The sequence below is a fragment of the Hemiscyllium ocellatum genome, chromosome 16, assembly GCF_020745735.1.
Source record: "Hemiscyllium ocellatum isolate sHemOce1 chromosome 16, sHemOce1.pat.X.cur, whole genome shotgun sequence".
In the NCBI taxonomy this organism is placed as follows: Eukaryota; Metazoa; Chordata; class Chondrichthyes; order Orectolobiformes; family Hemiscylliidae; genus Hemiscyllium; species Hemiscyllium ocellatum.
This window is the reverse complement of record NC_083416.1, coordinates 74295184-74317914: the sequence shown is the minus strand read 5'-3', so window position 1 is coordinate 74317914 and position 22731 is coordinate 74295184. Positions and strand designations below refer to the sequence as shown.

Here is a 22731-nt window from a genome sequence, read left to right as displayed (position 1 = left end):
TAACCCTGTTGTGAACAATACTTTTTTAATAGGATCTCTGATTCAAAATGACACCACCCAGGCAGTGTTCATAAGCCCCTCTCCTTCACATCTTGGTGGTCAGTGATGCCCTCAGTGGGCTTGACGGCAATCAGAAAATGCGGCTGATTAACTGGTGATGGTTAATGGATGAGAAGAATCAATGTTGGAAAAATAAATGAAAGCTGCTGAAATACTGCCTTCAAATGCTAAATTCCATTTTAATTCAATTGATATCAACAATTATTTCCAAGTCCACCCTATCATCTGTGATGAAAGATGTATAAATTAAGTTAGATGTTAAAATATTTTGTTGCGATGTTGTTCTCGAACTAGAGGCAGATGGGTGTGGATTACTTTTGTGAAGGGTTTTCTTTTCCAGAAAAAAAAGTGAATATTCTCCTGAGAACAGTGACCTAAATTCAGCATTTGTCAGATTAGATTTCAGCCTTCACTTTTAGGTAAGAGTTTTTTTTTAGATTACTTACAGTGTGGAAACAGGCCCTTCGGCCCAACAAGTCCACACCGACCCGCCAAAGCGCAACCCACCCATTCCACTACGTTTACCTAACACTACGGGCAATTTAGCATGGCCAATTCAACTAACCTGCACATTTTTTGACTGTGGGAGGAAACCGGAGCAGCCGGAGAAAACCCACGCAGACAATGTGCAAACTCCACACAGTCAGTCGCCTGAGGCGGGAATTGAACCCGGGTCTCTGCCGCTGTGAGGCAGCAGTGCTAACCACTGTGCCACCATGTCGTCCATTATTGGACATTATGTTAAATGTCTTATAGTAAAGGAGATGACCAGATATCAATATTTACTGATATTTACATTTATTCATAAAGTTAGATATTAAAAATGTATAGCTACAAACTTTGTAACCAATCACCAATTTCGATGTCTTTGATTTGAGACGCGTTGAAATTAAACTAAGCCAAATTAAATCTTATGAAAACATATTGAAGAGCAAGAGTCTGTGAAAGAGGCACTAACATCAATCCAATGTTTGAAGAAACTTTAACAAATCTAAATTAATTTTAATGGAATTAACAGGAGATAATGTGCACCAGCCCCTTGCAATGCCCCCTGTTTGCAGATGGTCTGAAATAAGTCAGTGAACACCATGTCTTCAGGGATACCTGAAAGTATAACTGAAATGTTTCTTTATATGTGCACAAGTAATTATCCAATAAGTTCTCTCAATCTGTTTACACTTAACCTTTTAATACCAAGAATGAGGGGTTTGAGATATAAGGAAGGAGTAGAGAAATTGGGCTTATTCCCCTTTGAGCAAAGCAGATTAAGAGGTGGCCTTATTGAGGTGTTCATAATTATAAACAATTTTTGACAGGGTAAAGAAGGTTATTCTGGGTTCACTAGATGTAATGTCCGTAAGTAGCAGTCACGTTTCAAAGTTGTCAGCAAGAGAGCTCGGAATGAGAATGCGCTGGACAGTGGTGGAGATGGATTCCACAGGAGGTTTCAAAAGAGAGTTGGATAAATATTTGAAAGTGTTGAATTTAGAGGGCTACGGAGAGTGGGACTAGCTGGGTAGCTCTTTTGGGAGCCAGTACAGACACAATGGGATGAATGGCTTCCCTCTGTACTGTAAAATTCTATGATTTAATGATAAGCAGTACCTTCCTTAGTAAACCACAGTTTTTTAATGGCAAGGTTTTGTGTTTGTGATTGGAGCTGATTTTCCATGAATATATATTGAACCATTTTAAAATTGTTTTTTGCTATTTATTTACTGCTATATCTATTGGACTATTGATCCAGTTAATCTTAAGTGGTGGAATACCTACTTAATTGGATTTTATTAAATTTAAGATGCTTATTTTGGGCTCAAGTATGTCATTCTCAAACTTAATATAGAATCTAATTGTATTGTGATGATTTGTTTCCCCCAGATAGTCTCTTGCTATAAGATTACTAATTAACCCTACTTGATTACACAATACCAGATCAAAGACGCATTTTCCCTTGTTGATTCTCAATGTATTATTCTGTTTATCTTCTGGACTACTTTTGCCAGTTTGTTTTGCATAGATTATATGAAAATTAAAGTCCCCACAATTATTACATTTCTTCTGTTGCAAGTTCTAGTTATGTATTGCTTAATTCTACTCAACAGTATAATTACTGTTAGGCTCTAAGACCCCACTGATATTTGCTGTTATTCCAAAGTCACAAACAGCAGTAAATCTACTGAATCTAACTTCTTGCACACAAATGATTTTCCGTCATCCTTCACTAGCATGAATAGTCTTCCTATGTTTCTATTCTGGCTGCCTTTACGAAATGTTGTGCAGTCTGGAACTTTTTATCTCACCTCAGCCTGGTAACTATTTCTCTGCATTGTTAGTTTAAAAAATGCATTTACCTCTATTTGCACATATATTTAATTCTTAATACTTTGTGTATTCCAATAGGGAGCCTTTAGTTTTATTTGTCAATTCTGTCTTGCCATTAAACTCTTTGTCCCATCATGAAGCACTCTGCTTATCTTTACCCATCATTCCACTGCTCTATTTTCTCTTTAGGTTTCTAAATCTCCTTTTCTCTGATTCCCTGCTTGCTTTAGTTTGAAGTTGCACCCACAACCTTAAAGATTGACATGATTCACCAAGACACTTATCCCAGCACAGTTTAATTGGAGCTCATCCCAATGGAATACTCTCCTCGTTCCCCAGTGTTGGTGCCTATGTCTGTGAAACAAAAACCCCACATTTCTGCACCATTCTTTCAAACATGGGTTTAGTGTTCTCATCACATTGACCATTGTGCAGTTGGTGCATGGTTTGGATAACAATCCAGAGATTATCATCTTTGAGGCGCTGCATTGCCTCTTCAGACTCTTTCATCAGAACACTGTTCCTTAATCTATATATGTTATTGAATAATAAATGGATCACCACAACTAGATCCACCTTTTCCAATGTCAGTTTTAATCTTGGTACTGGGTCTATATTGCTGTTTTCCTGATCATACTGTTCCCTATCACTCTGGGATTCCTTTCAATCTTCCCTAGTTAAATACCATCTTGCTGCATGATGCTACAGTCAGTCAGTACATCCATTCTGCAGTCCCTGCTCTCCTCCACACAAGGATCAAGCACCTATGTTCCACTTGGGAACTCCACAGCCTTCTGGATTCAATATGGACTCAACAATTTTTGGGTTTGAGCTCTCCCATGTCCTTACCTCAAACTCTACACACCCAGGTCTTATTATCACATGTAAAAAGTGAGGTCTGCAGATGCTGGAGATCAGAGCTGGAAATGACCACCAACACATTTTCAGCTTATTATCACATGGTCTACTATTTTACACACAACCCATTGTGAGCCACTAACGTTCTCCATTAAAGCTATTCACCCTCCCAGCCGGATTGTCGTCCACTCCCTTGTCTGACCAACTGTTGTTCTCTCTTTTTGGGCTCTATCCCTACCTATCTCTTACTCCTTACCCCCTTCCCCCATTCTATCTTCTGCATAAAAACCCAACATTTTCCTAGCTACCTGAGAAAGGGTCACTGGACCTGAAACGTTGACTCTGATTTCTCGCCACAGATGCTGCTAGAGCTGCTGAGTTTTTCCAGCAATTTCCATTTTTTTTAACAAAGCACCTCGTATTCTGTGTGGGTCTAAATCAAAGGCTATTGCTCCATCACTACATCCCACCCCTGCCAGCCAGCCACACCCTTCTCTGACTATTGACCGACTGTACGTTTCATGTAACCTCAGAGGATGGGACAGCGTCTGATAACAAACTGTTCAGTTAGCTGTCTCCTCGGCTGCTAATGCAACACTTGTATTGGCCTTGGCTGAAGAGACCAGGAGCGTGCCGTGATCAGATTCCTGATCTCCATCCACTGACTCCTACTGGGAGTGGATGTGGGAAAATTGAGACTAGTGAGGTTGAAGAGGTCAGGGGTTCCCCAACTGGACAGCAGAGAAAGCAGGTCATCCACCATCTTACTGACTGTGAAATGTTTCTCTTTTTTTTTGACAGTTCGCTTCCATTACAGTTCAAAGACCTTGAAATTTTTGAGACATCCTGAGAATGTGGTCAGTGAAATCAATGCAATCTTGCCTTTTTTCTTGACCATCACAGTCAGCCCGGTGAGAAAGAGAGAATTTCCTCTTGAGGCAATGTTGGTGTCTAGAGTTACTCATGAGATGGATTGTTTGTCCATAATTAGATATTGAACACCAACAGTCAAGTATAGCAGGACGTTGTTCTTTCAGACGATGTTAGGGGTTTGATTTTAGATTTCCTGTGCGATGTAATTTGTGTAATTAGAGAATATGTTAGTCAGAATAGTGCTGAGGGAGTGCGGTGCTGTCAGAGAGACAGTGTCAAGGGAGCATGATGAATCAAGGGGCAATCAAGCTGACTGTAGAAAGTGCAAGAGAGAAGTGAAAATGGAAGCAGGAGAGACCAGTGTGAATTTAGATTAGCGGTTCCCATAAAATGGAATCCCCCGTTTTTCGACTACAGCAATAATTTTGAGAGGAGGGTTGAGGGCTGAGTCGGAGCCAATGTCAAAAGTGCTGCAGGCAGAAGTCAGAGCTGAAGCTTTTTGTGTTCTTTGTATCGGTGTTTTCCCAGAAAGGGAACTTGCCAACTCATGTCCTTTATTCCTTTCAGGTTTTGTGGATATTGCTGGCAGGGATGGCATTAGTTGGTCATCCGTAATTGCTCTCGTGGTTCACTGGCTCACTTCAGAGGGCAGTTAAGAGTCAGTCATATTGCTATGGTTCTGGAGTCACATGTAGGCCAGACTAGGTCAGGATGGCAGATTTTCTATCCTAACGGCAATAGTTTCAAGGTCACTGTTACTGAGACAAGTTTTCGGTTCCAGATTTTCTTAATTGCATTTAAGTTATCCTCCAGCAGCTCTGGTGGGATTGGAACCCATGTGCCCTGCACATTAACCTGGGTGAGTGACATTCCCACTACATCATGTCTGGGAGATGACGAGGTTGCCAGGATATGGGACAATGTAAAAATAAACTGGAAATACCAAGAATGCCGTGTTTTGGATAATCCATACTGTAAAGGTGGGATTGTTGATGGAAGTAAGGGTAGTGATTGAGAGGGAAGTGGATACCATGTGTTCCAATATTCCTCTGATGGTCTTATGGTGGTTACAAATCTTGCTTCCATGTTCGATTACGGCTAGAAAGATAAACTTGATCATTGATCAGGGATATTTGAGCAACATTAACCCAGGAGAGTGTTGAAAGCTGCCTGAACAAGCATGGACTAATAACATGGAGCCATTGTGTTCGACAAATTGGAATTAGTTTTTGTTTCTGAAATAACAAACTGCAGTGCAGTTGGTGTCTGTGTATCTAATGCATTTTCCAAACGCATTCGCCACCTCATTAGACGTGTGAGCACAACATAGCCATGGGATTAAAGTGGTGGCAGCGAGATTGATATAACATTGACAAAGAGAAAACAGGTCTTGAAACTTTATGGAGAGATTCATGTTATTATGGTGATGGGTATTAGAAGAAATTGCGTGCTAGGCAAGAAACTGCCAGAACCATTAGTCAGCTATTTCAGCAGTGATGTGTTGATGTATGAGTATTAACCCTTTTACTGCACAGGGTATAGTGGTGTTCTGCAGTGATGTGTTGATGTATGAGTATTAACCCTTTTACTGCACAGGGTATAGTGGTGTTCTGCAAAGCTCAGTATTATCTTTATGTTTTTGATGTGCACTAACTGTTGGGAGAATACAAAATTTACAGATGGCAGAAAATGTGACCGGAGTTAAGGGTAAGGCAAGAAATGAGAGAATTAAAGAGGACATAAATAGGGTGTGGAATGGATAAACACATAGAGTCATAGAGATGTACAGCATGGAAACAGATCCTTTGGTCCAACTCGTCCATGCCGACCAGATATCCCAACCCAATCTACTCTCACCTGCCAGCACCCGGCCCATATCCCTTCAAACCCTTCCTATTCATATACCCATCCAGATGCCTTTTAAATGTTGCAATTGTACCAGCCTCCATCACTGCCTCTGGCAGCTCATTCCATACACGTACCACCCTCTGAGTGAAACAGTTGCCCCTGAGATCTCTTTTATATCTTTCCCCTGTCTCCCTAAACCTATGCCCTCTAGTTCTGTACTCCCCCACCCCAGGGAAAAGACTTTGTCTATTTATCCTATCCATGTCCCTCATAATTTTATAAACCTCTATAAGATCACCCCTCCCAGCCTCCGACGCTCCAGGGCAAACAGCCCCAGCCTGTTCAGCCTCTCCCTCAAGGTCAAATCACACAGAAAAGTGAGTTATGTTTTTCTCAGTAAAATGAAGAGAGTCAACACAGACCAAATGATATAGTTTTCAAGGACAGAAGGAATTGGGAGTGTTTGTGCGCTAAGTTTTGAAGGAGGTAAGACAGGTTGACAGAACAGACATTAAGACATGCAGGGCAGTGTGCTTCGGAAGTACTTAACAGTTATAATCCACACAGAGGCAGAGAGCTCTGAAAGGAATCCCAATGATGTCAACAGAAAGATTTTACTTTTTAAAACTTTCACTGGAAGAAATCAACAAAGGTCAATATATTTCAAACATTGGTTAGGTGAAGGCAATTGAAATGGAAATTTCATTTTAAATTTGTCAATACAACAAAGGTACCTCATATGGTTACAATCGCATTATCCCCATTGTTTGCAAACTCATCATTTTCCCAACAGCCTCTGCTACGTTATCCTTTCAATCCAAAGTCCATGAATTTGGTTTATACTGACCGGGCACAAATCAACAAGCCCTCTCTCATTCAGATTACAGCAGCCCATTGCCACAAAACTTCCTGAGTCCTTTGTGCTAGACCCTTTAGGCTGGTTCTGACAGCTCTGAGACAACAACATTGAATCCTCTCTCATCCATAATCCTGTTTTCTCTATCCCATCTCTCCTTCTCTCTCTGTCCCATCTCTCCCTCTCTGCCCCTTCTCTCTCTCTCTCTCTCTCTCTCTCTCTCTCCCTCTCTCTCACTGTCCCGTTTCATCTCTCTCCTTTCCAACTGTATGTCACATACGCAGTAACACAATCTCTTCAATATTCTCAGAGCCCTGTTCTAAATTATGAAACAGGGAGTTAATCCACTCACAGAGAGCTCTCTGCTTGCCTATCACTAGCCACGGTAGAACCCTGATACTGCCACTGACTTCCCTTCTTTGCTCCTGACTTTTCATCCCCATGCCAACCTCAGGAAATTACACAATACTCTGCACACGACTTCGGTCATAAAAGGGACAGCTTGCAAAAAAATACACAGGCCTTTCCCACAACTCATGGGTCATCAGAAAACGTATAGTAGAAGATTGAGGAAGGGATGCTGGACCGACACCTAGCACCAACTGACCATTGACTCCTCATTGTGGGGATCACTCTGTTAAAAGGGTATTCAGGCAATCAGAGAGGGTACAGACCACGTTTGTTGCATGAATCAGGGATTATAGATTGTGGGGAAACTGGAGAAGCTTAGTTTGTTCGGAAGCAAGTTTCAGATGATTGGCAAAAGGACCAGAGATGAGGTGAGGAAAATAATGTTTCTACACAGTGCTCAAGATTTTGTTTCCCTCATTGGCTTAAAAATGGTTACAAAATCTCGGTGAGAATTGTAGGAGTGGACGGGGAAGGTCTGCGAGAGTTGGTGGGGAGGGACAGAATTCTGTGTTGGAGTTGGCAATCCCAGGAGGGTGAAGTGGATGAGACTAACCCCAAATGCAGGCGTGGGATTAGGTGCAGCATCGCCTCAACACCATTCACCATCCTGACTTGGATATGTGTTTCTATTGTTGGAAACGCCCTTTCTACATGAACTTTGACCCCACGGGAATGCAGTGATTCAAGAAGATAGCTCACTACCACTGTCTCAAAGGTGGGCAGTAAATAATGACTGAGCCAATGATGCCCACATGAATCAAAATAACTGGATTGTGTTTGGAAAGAGCTGGCACAGACCCAGTGTGCTGAAGGGTCTCCCTTTACTTATTCTCCTATGAATCTACGTAAGAGATTTTGGTTTTGAAGAATAATGGGCCAGGGTTGAGGTGAGGGTTAATAAATATTCTGGCATTTTATTGGATTCACTGGTGTGGTTATGGTGCGTTTACATAGAACGACTCAGGCGACTGACTGTGTGGAGTTTGCACGTTCTCCCTGTGTCTGCGTGGGTTTCCTCCGGGTTCTCTGGTTTCCTCCCACAGTCCAAAGATGTGCGGGTCAGGTGAATTGGCCATGATAAATTGCCCGTAGTGTTAGGTAAGGGGTAAATGTAGGGGTATGGGTGGGTTGCGCTTCGGCGGGTCGGTGTGGACTTGTTGGGCCGAAGGGCCTGTTTCCACACTGTAAGTAATCTAATCTAATCTAAAAAAAACATGGGAGGTGGGAGAAAGTGAAGTGTGTGTAGTTTGGGAAACTTGGTTGGCATGGACATGTTGGACCAAAGAATCTGTCTGTTTCCATGCTGAAGGACGTTCTGACAGTAGCTATACCTGTGAGACATTTTGAGATTATGAAGTGTTATCACACACAATCCCCATCACCAAATCACTGTGGTTTTTTAAAAAATCTTCTTAACCACCACCAGTAATCGTGAAATTATATACAGCTGTAGGCACATTCAAGCCTGCCTTTTCCAATTTGCAGTGGGCAACAGAAGGTTCAGTGTTCAAGCCCCACACCAGGAACTGAATTGGAATCGCAGGCTGACGCTTGCCTGAAGGAGTGCTACATTGTCAGTCGTGTCGTCAGTCATTCGAGCCATTCAACTGGAGCCCCATCTTAGTGGGAAGGAAATGATTTCCTGGCCAGTATTTCAAGGAAAGTTCTCCCCTCTGCCCTAATCAGTACTGATCCTTCAACGATATCACAAAAACCGACCATCGTGTCCAGCTGCTGCTGGTGCTTGTGGAAGCTTGCTGTGTGCATTCTCTGAGATTGGCTGTGAAGAGCATTGGGATATCCTGCGATAGAGAAATGGACTGTGCAGGTGCACAAAAAAGTGCAAAACATGCAACACAGCACCGTAATTCCTGATTAGACCAGACAATAGGTACAGTGTTGGTCAAATTACAATGTGGCCATGAATGATGATTAATAAAACACTGTTTTAGCAGCTATTCAAAAACTTGAAAGGGTTCAGAAAAGATTTACGATGATATTGCCGGGTTTAGAGGGTTTGAGCTATAGGGAGAGGCTGAACAGGTCGGGGCTGTTTTCCCTGGAGTATCGGAAGTTGAGGGGTGACCTTATAGAGGTTTAGAAAATCATGAGGGGCATGGATAGGGTAAATAGACAAGGTCTTTTCCCAGGGGTGCGGGAGTCCAGATCTAGAGGGCATAGGTTTAGGGTGAGAGGGGAAAGATATAAAAGAGACCTAAGGGGCAACTTTTTCACTCAGAGGTTAATGCGTGTATGGAATGAGCTGCCAGAGGAAGTGGTGGAGGCTGGTACAATTATAGCATTTAAAAGGCATCAGGATGGGTATATGAATAGGAAGGGTATGGAGGGATATGGGCTGGGTGCTGGCAGGTGGGATTGGATTGGGTTGGGATATCTGGTCGGTATAGACAAACAAAGAACAAAGAATATTTACAGCCCAGGAACAGGCCCTTCAGCCATCCTAGCCTGAGCTGATCCAAATGTACTGTCAGTTCCTAAGCATCTGTATCCCTCTACTCCCCATCTACTCATGCATCTGTCCAGACGCATCTTAAATGAATCTACCGGGCCTGCCTCTTCCACTTCTGCTGGCAATGCGTTCCAAACACCTACCACCCTCTGTGTGAAGTACTTACCGCGTGTAACCCCCTTAAACTTTCCACTCTCACCTTGAAAGCGTGACCTCTGGTTATTGAATCCTTCACCCTGGGAAAAAGCTGGTCTCTATCCATCCTGTCTATACCCTTCAGGTTCCCCCTCAATCTCCTTTTTTCTAGTGAAAATAAACCTAACCTACTCAACCTCTCTTCATAGCTAGCACCTTCCATACCAGGCAACATCCTCGTAAACCTTCTCTGCACCCTCTCCAAAGCGTCCACATCCTTTTGGTAATGTGGCGACCAGAACTGTACACAGTATTCTAAATGCAGCCGAACCAATGTCTTGTACAATTTAACATGACCTGCCAGCCCTTATACTCAATACCCCGTCCAATGAAGGCAAGCATACTGTATGCCTTCTTGACCACGATATCCATCTGTGCAGCCACCTTCAGGGTACAATGGACCTGCACTCCCAGATCCCTCTGCCCTCTCTTTTCCCAAGGCTCTTCCATTCATTGTATAATTCGCTCTAGAATTAGTCTTGCCTAAATGCATCACCTCACATTTGTCTGGATTGAAAACCATCTGCCACTTTTCCGCCCAACTCTCCAGTCTATCTATATCCTCCTGTATTCCCTGACAGTCCCTTATGCTTTCTGCTACTCCACCAATCTTTGTGTCATCTGCAAACTTGCTGATTATACCAACAGTGCCCTTTTCCAGATCATTTATGTATATTACAAACAACAGTGGCCCCAACACTGATCCCTGTGGAACACCACTGGTCACCTTTCTCCATTTCGAGAAACTCCCTTCAACCACTACTCTCTCTCTCTCCTGTTGCTCAACCAGTTCTTTATCCACTGAGCTACAACACCCTGCACACCATGTGACTTCACTTTCTCTATTAGTCTACAATGGGGAACCTTATAAAACACCTTACTGAAGTCCATGTGTATGACATCAACAGCCCTTCCTTCATCTATCAACTTGGTCACTTCCTCAAAGAACTCTATTAAGTTGGTAAGGCACGATCTCCCCCGCACAAAACCATGTTGCCTATCTCTGATAAGTTTATTCTGCTCTAAATATAAATAGATCCTATCTCTCAGTACCCTCTCCAGCAACTTCCCCACCACCGACGTCAGTCTCACTGGTCTGTAGTTACCTGGAATATCCCTACTGCCCTTCTTGTACAGGGGGACAACATGAGCAACTTTCCAGTCCTCCAGCACCTCACCTGTATTTAAGGATGCCACAAAGATATCTGTTAGGACTCCAGCTATTTCCTCTCTCACCTCCCTCAGCAACCGGGGATAGATCCCATCCGGTCCTGGGGATTTGTCCACCTTAATAACCTCTAGCCTACCCAACACAAAGAACATAGAACAATACAGCACAGAACAGGCCCTTCGGCCCATGATGTTGTGCCGAACATTTGTCCTAGCTTAAGCACCTATTCATGTACCTATCCAATTGCCACTTAAAGGTCACCAATGATTCTGACTCTGCCACTCCCACAGGCAACGCATTCCATGCCCCCACCACTCTCTTGGTAAAGAACCTACTCCTGACATCCCCCCTATACTTTCCACCCTTCACCTTAAATTTATGTCCCCTTGTAACACTCTGTTGTCCCGGGGAAAAAGTTCTGATTGTCTCCTCTATCTATTCCCCTGATCATCTTATAAACCTCGATCAAGTCACCCCTCATCCTTCGCCATTCCAATGAGAAAAGGCCTAGCACTCTCAACCTATTCTCGTACGACCTATTCTCCATTTCAGACAACATCCTGGTAAGTCTCCTCTGCACCCTCTCCAAAGCTTCCACATCTTTCCTAAAATGAGGGGACCAGAACTGCACACCATACTCCAAATGTGGCCTTACCAAGGTCCTATACAGCTGCAACATCACCTCACGACTCTTGAATTCAATCTCTCTGCTAGTGAACACTAATACACCATAGGCCTTCTTACAAGCTCTATCCACCTGAATGGCAACTTTCAAAGATCTATGAACATAGACCCCAAGATCCCTCTGCTCCTTCATCTACTAAGAGCCCTACCATAAACCCTGTATTCCGCATTCGTATTTGTCCTTCCAAAATGGACAACCTCACACTTATCAGGGTTGAACTCCATCTGCCACTGCTCAGCCCAGCTCTGCATCATATCTAAGTCACTTTGCAGCCGACAACAGCCCTCCTCACTGTCCACAACCCCACCAATCTTCGTATCGTCTGCAAATTTACCAACCCACCCTTCGACTCCCTCTTCCTAGTCATTAATAAAAATTACAAACAGCAGAGGACCCAGAATTGATCCCTGCGGAACTCCACTTGTAACTGGGCTCCAGGCTGAATATTTACCATTTACCACCACTCTCTGACTTCGACCGGTTAGCCAGTTCTCTATCCAATTCCACTCTATCTATTGGGCGGCACGGTGGCACAGTGGTTAGCACTACTGCCTTACAGCCCCAGAGACCAGGGTTCAATTCCCGACTCAGGCGATTCTCCCCGTGTCTGCGTGGGTTTCCTCCGGGTGCTCCGGTTTCCTCCCACAGTCCATGCTAAATTGCCCGTAGTGTTAGGTAAAGGGGTAAATGTAGGGGAATGGGTGGGGGCGGGTTGGTGTGGACTTGTTGGGCCAAAGGGCCTGTTTTCACACTGTAAGTAATCTAATCTAATTGGCCAAACTTCCCACTATCCTATGCCTCCTGACTTTCTGCATAAGCCTACCATGGGGAACCTTATCAAATGCCTTACTAAAATCCATGTACACTACATCCACTGCTCTACCCTCATCCACATGCTTGGTCACCTCCTCAAAGAATTCAATAAGACTTGTAAGGCAAGACCTACCCCTCACAAATCCGTGCTGGCTGTCCCTAATCAAGCAGTGTCTTTCCAGATACTCGTAAATCCTATCCCTCAGTACCCTTTCCATTACTTTGCCTACCACTGAAGTAAGACTAACTGGCCTGTAATTCCTGGGGTTATCCCTATTCCCTTTTTTGAACAGGGATACAACATTCGCCACTCTCCAGTCTCCTGGCACCATCCCCATTGACAGTGAAGACGAAAAGATCATTGCCAACGGTTCTGCAATTTCCTCTCTTGCTTCCCACATAATCCTAGGATATATCCCGTCAGGCCCGGGGGACTTGTCTATCATCAAGTTTTTCAAAATGCCCAACAAATCTTCCTTCCTAACAAGTATCTCCTCTAGCTTATCAGTCCGTTTCATACTCTCCTCTTCAACAATACGGTCCCTCTCATTTGTAAATACTGAAGAAACGTACTCATTCAAGACCTCTCCTATCTCTTCCGACTCAATACACAGTCTCCCACTACTGTCCTTGATCGGACCTCATTCTCGTCATTCTCATGTTTCTCACATACGCATAAAAGGTCTTGGGGTTATCCTTGATCCTACCCACCAAAGACTTTTCATGCCCTCTCTTAGCTCTCCTAATCCCTTTCTCCAGCTCCCTCCTGGCTATCCTGTATCCCTCCAGTGCTCTGTCTGAACCTTGTTTCCTCAACCTTATGTAAGCCTCCTTCTTCCTCTTTACAAGACATTCAACCTCCCTCGTCAACCAAGGTTCCCTCACAAGACCATCTCTTTCCTGCCTGACAGGTTCATACATATCAAGGACATATCGTATCTGTTCCTTGAAAAAGTTCCACATTTCGACGACATCCTTCCCTGACAGCCTATGCTCCCAACTTATGCTCCTCAGATCCTGTCTTGCAGCATCGTATTTACCCTTCCCCCAATTCTAAAACCTACCCTGTTGCACACACCTATCTCTTTCCATAACCAAGGTGAAAGTCACAGAATTGTGGTCACCATCACCAAAATGCTCACCCACAACCAAGCCCATCACTTGTCCCGGTTCGTTACCAAGTACCAAATCCAATATGGCCTCCCCTCTGGTTGGACAATCTACATACTGAGTTAGAAAAGATTCCTGGACACACTGTACAAACACTGTCCCGTCCAATCTACTTGATCTAAAGAGCTTCCGATCAATATTTGGGAAGTTTAAGTCGCCCATGATTAGTACCCTGTGGCTTCTGCACCTTTCCAAAATCTGTTTCCCAATCTCTTTCTCCACATCTCTGCTGCTATTGGGAGGCCTATAGTAAACACCCAACAAGGTGACTGCTCCTTTCCTATTTCTGACTTCAGCCCATACTACCTCCAAAGGCAGATCCCCCTCGAACTGCCTTTCTGCAGCCGTTATACCATTTCTAATTAGCAATGCCACTCCCCCCTCCTTTTTTACCACCCCCCCTAATCTTACTGAAACATCTGTAACCAGGAACCTCCAACAACCATTCCTGTCCCTCTTCACGTTCCCGTGATGGCCACAACATCGTAGTCCCAAGTACCAATCCACGCCTTAAGTTCACCCACCTTATTTCTGATACTCCTTGCGTGGAAGTATACACACTTGAGCCCATCTCTGTGTCCGTAAGTATTCCCTGTCAGTGCTACCTTCTCCACAGCCTCCCTACATTCTTGGATATCCTGAAAAACAGCTAACCTACTTGCTGGACTACAAGTCTGGATCCCACCCACCCCAAAGAGTGCTAACACCTTCCCTACTTTCGCCAACATGATCCAGATTAATCAAATGTCTATCTCTAATCTCAAGATTCATAATGTTCCTCTCCTCAGTCAACACTGATGCAAAGTAATCATTCAGAATCTCACCCATTCTCTCAGGTTCAGTACACAGCCTTCCTTCACTATCCTTTAGTGGACCAATCCTTTCTCTAGTTACCCACTTGCTTCTTATCTAAGAATAAAATGCTTTGGGATTCTCCTTAATTCCGCTCACTAAAGCTATTTCATGACCCCTTTTAGCCCGCTTGATTCCTTGTTTAAGACTGGTCCTACTCTCTCGATATTTCTCCGGGGCTGTTTCCGTGCTGTACATCTCTGTGACTCTATGATTCGAAGTGTTCATTTCTAGCTGGGGTGGAGTCGACAGCAGGGTGTGTGACAAGTGTAGCCGATCACAGCAAAGTCTTTTGCTTTTTCTCATGTTTTGTCAAGACGCCTGATTTAGTGGCACTGTCTATTTCACAATAACGCAGCATTCTATCTCTCCTTCCCCTTCCTGCATCACTCACGAAACAATGGGCTGGTATCTCTGTGATCGAGGTAGGATTTGACTGTGGTTATTTGGAGCCACTTATTTCAGCTTGGAGTTTAGCCGAGTCAATGAACTTATTGTGTTTGTCTATGTTGTAAGCTCACATGAAACGGTCAGGTTGCTGGGAGTCGGTGGTGAGTGTGTGCAACTGAAGTTGAGCTGTGGAGGGTTTGACTGTGTCTCTGCACAGTTCCGGATCTGGTGACACTGGTTTTGTTTTTAACCTGTGGATTCAAGGAACCTCGCACAATCATTTTCTAAAGCTCTTGCGATGTGAAAGTGATTGTTTATTCTTTCGTGCAGTGTGGGCATGGCTGGCTATCAGTTGCCCTTGGGGCAGTTAAGAGTCACAGACATTGCAGTAGATCTGAAGTAATGTGGAGGCCAGACAGGTAAGGACAGCAGTTTCCTTCCCTGAAGGACATTAGGGGCCCAGATGGATTTTTCCAACAATTGGCAATAGTTTCATCATTGGACCCTTAATTCCAGAATTGTATTGATTTCATGTCGCGCCATCTGCCATGGTGGGATTAGAACCCAAATTCCCAAAGCATTACCTGGGTCTCTGGATTAACAGTCTAGTGCTAATTCCAGCAGGAGAAAGTGCGGACTGCAGATGCTGGAGATTAGAGTCAAAACGTGTAGCGCTGGAAAAACACAGCCGGTCAGGCAGCATCCGAAGAGCAGGAGAGTTGACATTTCAAGCATAAGCCCTGAATCAGGAATGTCGGGAAGACCCCGGTGGGGGCTGAGAGATAAATGGGAAGGGGTGGGGCTAGGGGGAAGGTAGATGTGAAGGTGATAGGTAGGTATAGTGATAGGTCAGAGTGGAGGATGGAGCGGATGGTGGTAAAGAAGCTAGACGGGGAGGACAGTTCAAGAGGGCTGTGCCGAGTTGGAGGGTTGCATCCGGGATAAGTTGGGGGGAGGGGAGGTGAGGCAACTGGTGAAATCGATGTTGATCCCATGTAGTTGGGGGAGGGATCACCTCTCTGTAATTAATTAATGGGCTCAGAGCATCAACAGGATGGTAGGTGGGGTCCAGGAGATGGCCGCAGTGGGGACACCTCTCTGGGATTGACGGGATGTATATCCTCAATGTGTGGCACTGACTAGAAAGTGCTCAATCCTGATACCAGCCACTTGAGACCCTGGTGGGGGGGGGGAGTTGATGCCCCTCGGATGAACACAGACCTTGTATAAAGTGTGTCGTTTGGATTCACTCAGGTCTCCCGTTTGGATCCTGCAGCTACAGTTCCTGTTGTGCCGGGGTTGGGGGGGGAGTCAGTGAGAAGACAGTGATCTCCTAGAGGAGGAGAACGGGAATAGGGCATGACCCCAGAGACTGACCATTCATTGCTGGGAAAGTAAGATTTCTGTGTGCACAGTATGTTCAAAAACACGCAAGCACCTTGCACGCATTGATGTACTTATCGCTACATGCAAACACGCTGCTACATGCAAACACGCTGCTACATGCACACACGCTGCTACACGCGCCCACCCTGCGACATACATACATGCTGCTACACGCGCTGACCCTGCTACACACATACACGCTACTACAACATACACTCTGCTGCACACATACACGCTGCTACACGCGCCGATCCTGCTACACACATACATGCATACACGCTGCTACACACATACACGCTGCTACTCACATACACGCTGTTACACGCATACATGCTGTTACACGCATACACGCTGCTACACGCGTACACGCTGCTACACGCGTACACGCTGCTACTCACATACACGCTGTTACACGCATACACGCTGTTACACGCATACACGCTGCTACACGCATACACGCTGCTACTCACATACACGCTGTTACACGCATACACGCTGCTACACGCATACACTCTGCTACACGCATAAATGCTGTTACACGCATAAATGCTGTTACACACATACACGCTGCTGCACGCATACATGCTGCTACACACGACCACCCTGCTACACACATACACGCTACTACAACATACACTCTGCTACACGCATACACGCTGCTACACGCATACACGCTGCTACTCACATACACACTGTTACACGCTGTTACACGCATACACGCTACTACACGCATACACGCTGCTACTCACATACACGCTGTTACACGCATACACGCTGCTACACGCGTACACGCTGCTACTCACATACACGCTGTTACACGCATACACGCTGCTACACGCATACACGCTGCTACTCACATACACGCTGCTACACACGACCACCCTGCTACACACATACACGCTACTACAACATACACTCTGCTACACGCATACACGCTGCTACATGCACACACGCTGCTACAAGCGCCCACCCTGCGACATACATACATGCTGCTACACGCGCTGACCCTGCTACACACATACACGCTACTACAACATACATTCTGCTGCACACATACACGCTGCTACACGCGCCGATCCTGCTACACACATACATGCATACACGCTGCTACACACATACACGCTGCTACTCACATACACGCTGTTACACGCATACATGCTGTTACACGCATACACGCTGCTACACGCGTACACGCTGCTACACGCGTACACGCTGCTACTCACATACACGCTGTTACACGCATACACGCTGTTACACGCATACACGCTGTTACACGCATACACGCTGCTACACGCATACACGCTGCTACTCACATACACGCTGTTACACGCATACACGCTGCTACACGCATACACTCTGCTACACGCATAAATGCTGTTACACGCATAAATGCTGTTACACGCATACACGCTGCTGCATGCATACACGCTGCTACACACGACCACCCTGCTACACACATACACGCTACTACAACATACACTCTGCTACACGCGTACACGCTGCTACTCACATACACGCATACACGCTGCTACTCACATACACGCTGTTACACGCTGCTACACGCATACACGCTGCTACTCACATACACGCTGTTACACGCATACACGCTGCTACACGCATACACTCTGCTACACGCATAAATGCTGTTACATGCATAAATGCTGTTACATGCATAAATACTGTTACACGCATACACGCTGCTACACGCATACACGCTGCTACACACAACCACCCTGCTACACACATACACGCTACTACAACATACACTCTGCTACATGCATACACGCTGCTACACACCTACACGCTGCTACACGCTCCCACCCTGCTACACGCATACACGCTGCTACATGCACCCATCCTCTCCCTCTCTCATGCTCCTGCACTCTTTCGCTCCCTCGCTCGCTCCCATGCTGTCTCACTCCCACGCTCTCTCGCTTCCTTGTGCACTCTTGCAGGCTCTTGCTCCTACGCTCCCTTGCTCCCTCCCATGTTCCTCACACCCCGGCACGCTCACTCTCTCGCTGTCTCGCACATGCTCTCATTCTCTTGCTCGCTCCCGCGTTCACTCTCACTCTCTCATTCACTCCTGCTTGCTATCACTCTCTCACACTGTCCTGTGTGCCCTTGCTCACTCCCATGCTTGCTCTCTCTCGCTCACGCATTCACTCTCACTCTCTCACTCTCATGCTTGCTCTTGCTCACTCCTGTACACTCTCTCTGCCTCGTCCCACGCTTGCCTGTGCTCTCTCTTGCACCCACGATCATTCCCGCGCTCAGTCTTGCTGGCTCTGTCTCTCTCTCCCTCTCTCTCTCTCACTCCTGAGCTCACTCTTTTTTTCTCAAACAGACACACACAGCCATGATGTTGCCTTTGAAGTTCGGGCCAAAGGCTGGGATAGGAATCACTGAGTTTTCAGACATGGTGTATCTGTAGGCCAGTGGAGTTGATAATAAATGCAGATTAAGGAATCTCTTGGCATGCTGAGCTCGGGGAATTGGCTGGGGACTTTCAGGATGAATGAGGCTCAGAGCTGAACCCAGTGTATGTGAGAAGGAGCACACCAGCCTTTGTGCCGCTGGGTTGGGTCATTTCATCACCTGAGGGCATTTGGGAGCAGCTTCCAAACTCTTAATTTGAGCTGGAGCTGTAGATTAATGAAGTTGGTGTTTCCTCCTGTGAGTCGAACCTATTGGGGCTTATTTTTTAATGAGCGGGTGTTTGAGACACCAAGCAGAGTATCACTTGGCTGTCTTGTCTCCCCTGAAGTTCTAGGGTTCTGAGTGTATTTTATCATCTGTTTTCTGAGCAGAGGTTTATGGCTGGGAGACATCTTGGCGTGACTGTCGTTGCAAGGAGTAAGTGTACAAACCTGCCATTTCTACATACACCTCTGCCCACCGCACGTTCTGCTGCAAGGGCTGAACATATCTGCTCAACAGGAAATGGGTTTCCTGTTCTCGTTCCTGTTCTTTGTTTCTTGTACATCTCTCTCTCTCAAAGGTCAGGGTTCACGAACGTGTTTCTGTCTCTTACTTTGAACCACCTCGGAAGCTGCCGCGGAAGTTTATCACCGAATCTGTGGATGGGTGCGGAATGTACACGTGAAGCTGACTGCAGTTGGGAAGCTAAGCTGTAAGGCTGGGTGGGGAGATGCGCGGATGGTTGGGAAAGAGGTGGGGGGGATGGGGGAGAGGTGAGGTAACCATGGGGCGTGGTGGCTACAAGGGAAAAGGAGAATTTGAGGGTGAGCCAGTCTGTTTGATACTCCAGGGACATGATGAGTTTGAGAGGAGTTGGGTCTCAATTCATCATTAATTCTTTTGAAATGTGGTTTTACTTCTGTAAATCAAGTCAGGCATTATCCACTGCACAAACCATTTGGAACCAAGTTCATGAAGCTCTCTTGATGTATTTAAGATGGAAAAGAGAGCAGGGGATTAAGCTGATAGAGTAGGATATGAAAGAAGGCATGAAAGGGTGGGTAACCATCTGGATGGGCTGAATGGCCTACTTCTGAACAAGAGAAAGGACTGCAGATGCTGGAGATCAGACAAAAACTGTGGTGCTGGAAAAGCACAGCAGGTCAGGCAGCATCCGAAGAGCAGGAGAGTCAACCCTTTGGGGGCTGACAGAAAAATAGGAGGTTGGGGTGGGGCAAGGTGGGAAGGCGATAGGTGGATGCAGTTGAGGGGGGGAGCGTGGGTGATGGAAATAGGTCGGTGGGGAAGGTGGAGCAGATAGGAGGGGAGGAAGATGAACGGTTGGGACAGTTCAAGAGGGCGATGCTGAGTTGGAGGGTTGGATCTGGGATGAGGTGGGGGGAGGGGAGATGAGGAAACTGGTGAGATTGACTTTGATCCCGTGTGGTTGGAGGGTCCCAAAGTGGAAGATGAGGCATTCCTCCTCCATTTGTCGGGTGGTTTGGCTTTGGCAGAGGAGGAGGCTCAGGACCTGCATGTCCTTGGCGGAGTGCGAGGGGGATTTGAAGTGGACTATTTCTGGACTATTTTCTGTGTAACTCAGGAAGCCTTAAAATACTTGCAGGTTTGGGATGAGGCAGATGTTAGTTGTCAGGGAACGTGCATTAATTGGACAATTGCCCTAACGTTATTTGGGACAGGATGGACCTGGGGTAATAGTTTGGCAGTGAACAAGGACTAATATGTGTCTGTGTCGATGCCAAGTTCCCTGTCTCTGGACTAGGAGGCCCAGATTCAAGTCTCAGCTGCTCTAGAGGCATGGAGTAGTATCGCAGCACAGTTTGATTGGTAAATATCTATAGAATAGGGATGATTATGGCACAGTGATAGTGTTCCTGTCTTTGTACTAGAAGCCCACTTGCTCGAGATGAATGGCTCGTTCAAAATATGTGTCCTGGCCTGTCCACAATGGCCCTGACAGAGTAAATTTCAACCCTTTACAAAGCATCCGCACCTTTTAATGGTGCTTGAGGTGCAGCGGTAGTGTCCCTGCCTTTGACCCAGGAGTCCTGCTTCCAAGACCCAATTGCTCCAGGCATGAATCATAACATCTCTAAGCAGGTTGGTTAGAAAAGACCTTGTGAGTACTGTTGTGACATAGTGGTAGTATCACTGTCTCTGAACTAGGAAGCCCTAGTTCAAGTCTCACCCGTCCCGGATGAGCATCATAAACAGGTTGGTTAAAGATATCAGTTGTTATATGCGGAGTGGACTCACAGAATTGTCATTGTCTTGTGGGTGTTGGTATTGAATTAGCTTTTAGTCACATGTTCTTGCATGAGGAAAGTGTGAGAATCGCTGCTTATGCTGCCATCTTCGGTACAAAGGTTCCCAAGCACAGCTTTTCCAGTTATAATTCTTGAAAAAGTAGAGAAGTACCAGAAGTCCACCATTGCAGATTTAGGAATATGTTATAAAATGGAGAAAAGACATACAGAGAAATGGTCTTCCGACCCAGTCCATGTTGGCAGAGAGCCTCCAGTCTGCATTGCGCCTCGATCCAGACTACGCCTGGCTTCACCTCAGGGCTCACAACGCTGGGAGATCGCTCTGGTATCACCTCGAGACTGGACGTCCACCCTGAAACCACGCCAGGCCGAGAGACTGCCCAAAGACCACCGTGCTGGGCTGCTGGGAGACCACCGCGACAGGCCAAGAGATTGCCATGTACCACCCGAAGACCACCACGCAGTGTCCTTAACTGTGGCTCAAGTGCAATCTGCCACAGACAAATTGATTGAAAAATCCCAAAAGAAAAGCTCCAGTTTTATCCTTCGCTACCTGTCTGTATGTTGTGGCAGGAGGGAAGCGCTGATGGGACGTGGGGGCATGACCCTAGAAACAACTGTCTGTACAAAGAGAATCCTCTTTCTGAGGGATTGCAACAGTTGACGGGAGGAAATGACAGATTGTATAAAGCATATGTGCTCGTACGCTGGAGATACGAATGTTTTCCTTGATGCCAGGACTGAGACCATCTGTTCCTTTCCCTCTATTCCTGTAAGCCACTAAACCGGACCTTGAGACGGCCTTGCCCTTTATCGTAAGCCTGACCTTGCCTCTTTCTCTGGTTTCTTCACAGCCTCCCTGAACTGGTCATGTTCCTAACATACACCTCCTGCTTTCTCAGCTCTATTCTCACTTACCTGCTGACCACCCTCTTAGCTTCCTGGCTCCCCTTTTTAGTCGATATTGTTAATACTTCCCTCTCTCCTTTAAACCTGTTTTTATCACTGACTCCTCAAAAGGATCAGCCCAGATTGTTCTGTCTGTGCAAACCCCTCACCTGTTCCTGACCTCCCTTTCCATCTCATACCCACACCACTGAACATGTTGACATCTTACTAATTCCCACCTCTGTTTCCTGCAACTCTCGTCCTGGGCAGTCCCGGCTGTGTTTTTAAAAAAAGTGACTCCCACCGTTCTGAGGGTTTAGTCTGCCAGGTGCTCCGGTTTCCTCCCACAGTCCAGAGTTGTGCAGGGATGTGCAGGTTCGGGGTGGATTGGCCGTGCAGAATTGCCCCATAGTGTGCAGGGATGTGCAGGTTCGGGGTGGATTGGCCATGCAGAATTGCCCCATAGTGTGCAGGTAAAAAATGAGGTCTGCAGATGCTGGAGATCACAGCTGCAAATGTGTTGCTGGTCAAAGCACAGCAGGTTAGGCAGCATCGATGAAGGGCTTATGCTCGAAACGTCGAATTCTCTATTCCTGAGATGCTGCCTAACCTGCTGTGCTTTGACCAGCTCCATAGTGTGCAGGGTTGTGCAGGCTAAGGGGTGGATTGGCCATGCAGAATTGCCCCATAGTGTGCAGGGATGTGCAGGTTCGGGGTGGATTGGCCATGCAGAATTGCCCCATAGTGTGCAGGGTTGTGCAGGCTAAGGGGTTA

The 22731-nt window shown here is 45.9% G+C and overlaps 1 protein-coding gene across 4 annotated transcripts in view; it reads left to right on the top strand.

Annotated features, from left to right (window-relative positions):
• cyfip2 (cytoplasmic FMR1 interacting protein 2) overlaps window positions 1-22731 on the top strand; it is a 114221-nt gene that overhangs the window by 12632 nt on the left and 78858 nt on the right. For 2 of the 4 annotated variants that reach the window (XM_060836937.1, XM_060836934.1), the window contains exon 1: window positions 14928-15009. The exons of 1 other annotated variant lie outside the window; for it this stretch is intronic. The gene's annotated coding sequence lies outside the window, so the exon portion shown is untranslated. Of the gene's footprint in view, window positions 1-14927; window positions 15010-19416; window positions 19494-22731 lie in introns of those variants that run through there. One more of the 4 variants, XM_060836936.1, reaches the window with a different exon arrangement.